Raw genomic sequence first — 2,500 nt, 5'->3', positions numbered from 1 at the left:
AAAAAAAAAAAAAAACCTTACTGGCTCCAAGAAGACTTAGACCACATTCATAACATTCTCTTCCTAAAAAGAGAGCGGCCGTATTCCGTTCTTCTGGATGGCCAAGAAGCCAACACTGGTGCTTATGCCACCATTCATGGGTTGGCCTAATAACGGTAGCTATGATTCTAGAGCTGGAGGCTGCCTTACTTCTGCCCTCAAGGGCTAGGTGCCATTCACATGTCTTGATTGAAGGCTTCGTAGAAGACCACAATTCAGCTCTCTCAACCACCCTACTTTCCGGTGGCACAATGCACCTCCGTGTCAGGATGGCCGAGCGGTCTAAGGCGCTGCGTTCAGGTCGCAGTCTCCCCTGGAGGCGTGGGTTCAAATCCCACTTCTGACAGCGTTTGCATGGTTTTTTCACGGTTCCCCTACCTGCTAGTCTTTCACAGCCAAGAACGTTTTTTTTTTTTTTTTTTTTAACACATTTACACAACAGAGCACTGTGGCTCTATAGCTCAGGGGTTAGAGCACTGGTCTTGTAAACCAGGGGTCGTGAGTTCAAATCTCACTAGGGCCTAAGCATTATTTCATGCGCTGTATCTTTCTTTCCTGACAACCTATTTTCTTTCACCAGCTGTCTTATCAAAAACCGCCACTGCCTCTAGGTCAACTCCCCTTACATGAAAGATCACATTACATTCAATCCTGGTCAAGGTTCACAACATTGACCCCACTTTGAGCAAAAAAAAAAAAAAACCTTACTGGCTCCAAGAAGACTTAGACCACATTCATAACATTCTCTTCCTAAAAAGAGAGCGGCCGTATTCCGTTCTTCTGGATGGCCAAGAAGCCAACACTGGTGCTTATGCCACCATTCATGGGTTGGCCTAATAACGGTAGCTATGATTCTAGAGCTGGAGGCTGCCTTACTTCTGCCCTCAAGGGCTAGGTGCCATTCACATGTCTTGATTGAAGGCTTCGTAGAAGACCACAATTCAGCTCTCTCAACCACCCTACTTTCCGGTGGCACAACGCACCTCCGTGTCAGGATGGCCGAGCGGTCTAAGGCGCTGCGTTCAGGTCGCAGTCTCCCCTGGAGGCGTGGGTTCAAATCCCACTTCTGACAGCGTTTGCATGGTTTTTTCACTATAGCTCTATAGCTCAGGGGTTAGAGCACTGGTCTTGTAAACCAGGGGTCGTGAGTTCAAATCTCACTAGGGCCTAAGCGTTATTTCATGCGCTGTATCTTTCTTTCCTGACAACCTATTTTCTTTCACCAGCTGTCTTATCAAAAACCGCCACTGCCTCTAGGTCAACTCCCCTTACATGAAAGATCACATTACATTCAACCCTGGTCAAGGTTCACAACATTGACCCCACTTTGAGCAAAAAAAAAAAAAAAAACCTTACTGGCTCCAAGAAGACTTAGACCACATTCATAACATTCTCTTCCTAAAAAGAGAGCGGCCGTATTCCGTTCTTCTGGATGGCCAAGAAGCCAACACTGGTGCTTATGCCACCATTCATGGGTTGGCCTAATAACGGTAGCTATGATTCTAGAGCTGGAGGCTGCCTTACTTCTGCCCTCAAGGGCTAGGTGCCATTCACATGTCTTGATTGAAGGCTTCGTAGAAGACCACAATTCAGCTCTCTCAACCACCCTACTTTCCGGTGCCACAATGCACCTCCGTGTCAGGATGGCCGAGCGGTCTAAGGCGCTGCGTTCAGGTCGCAGTCTCCCCTGAAGGCGTGGGTTCAAATCCCACTTCTGACAGCATTTGCATGGTTTTTTCACAGGGCCCCTACCTGCTAGTCTTTCACAGCCAAGAACGTTTTTTTTTTTTTTTTTTTAACACATTTACTCAACAGAGCACTGTGGCTCTATAGCTCAGGGGTTAGAGCACTGGTCTTGTAAACCAGGGGTCGTGAGTTCAAATCTCACTAGGGCCTAAGCGTTATTTCATGCGCTGTATCTTTCTTTCCTGACAACCTATTTTCTTTCACCAGCTGTCTTATCAAAAACCGCCACTGCCTCTAGGTCAACTCCCCTTACATGAAAGATCACATTACATTCAACCCTGGTCAAGGTTCACAACATTGACCCCACTTTGAGCAAAAAAAAAAAAAAAAACCTTACTGGCTCCAAGAAGACTTAGACCACATTCATAACATTCTCTTCCTAAAAAGAGAGCGGCCGTATTCCGTTCTTCTGGATGGCCAAGAAGCCAACACTGGTGCTTATGCCACCATTCATGGGTTGGCCTAATAATGGTAGCTATGATTCTAGAGCTGGAGGCTGCCTTACTTCTGCCCTCAAGGGCTAGGTGCCATTCACATGTCTTAATTGAAGGCTTCGTAGAAGACCACAATTCAGCTCTCTCAACCACCCTACTTTCCGGTGGCACAATGCACCTCCGTGTCAGGATGGCCGAGCGGTCTAAGGCGCTGCGTTCAGGTCGCAGTCTCCCCTGGAGGCGTGGGTTCAAATCCCTCTTCTGACAGCGTTTGCATGGTT

The 2,500-nt window shown here is 47.4% G+C and overlaps 4 non-coding genes across 4 annotated transcripts; all 4 read left to right on the top strand.

Annotated features, from left to right (window-relative positions):
* The first annotated feature begins 302 nt into the window (after nucleotides 1-302).
* Nucleotides 303-385, top strand: TRNAL-CAG (transfer RNA leucine (anticodon CAG)). The gene has a single exon. It is a non-coding gene; the product is annotated as a tRNA-Leu (tRNA).
* Nucleotides 386-489: 104 nt separating this feature from the next.
* Nucleotides 490-562, top strand: TRNAT-UGU (transfer RNA threonine (anticodon UGU)). Its single transcript has one exon. It is a non-coding gene; the product is annotated as a tRNA-Thr (tRNA).
* Nucleotides 563-1,028: 466 nt separating this feature from the next.
* Nucleotides 1,029-1,111, top strand: TRNAL-CAG (transfer RNA leucine (anticodon CAG)). Its single transcript has one exon. It is a non-coding gene; the product is annotated as a tRNA-Leu (tRNA).
* A 751-nt stretch (nucleotides 1,112-1,862) lies between these two features.
* TRNAT-UGU (transfer RNA threonine (anticodon UGU)) lies at nucleotides 1,863-1,935 on the top strand. The gene has a single exon. It is a non-coding gene; the product is annotated as a tRNA-Thr (tRNA).
* Nucleotides 1,936-2,500: the final 565 nt, after the last annotated feature.

Source organism: Hyperolius riggenbachi, chromosome 1 (assembly GCF_040937935.1).
Source record: "Hyperolius riggenbachi isolate aHypRig1 chromosome 1, aHypRig1.pri, whole genome shotgun sequence".
In the NCBI taxonomy this organism is placed as follows: domain Eukaryota; kingdom Metazoa; phylum Chordata; class Amphibia; order Anura; family Hyperoliidae; genus Hyperolius; species Hyperolius riggenbachi.
The sequence above is the reverse complement of the archived record's forward strand: the minus strand, read 5'-3'. Positions and strand labels throughout refer to the sequence as shown.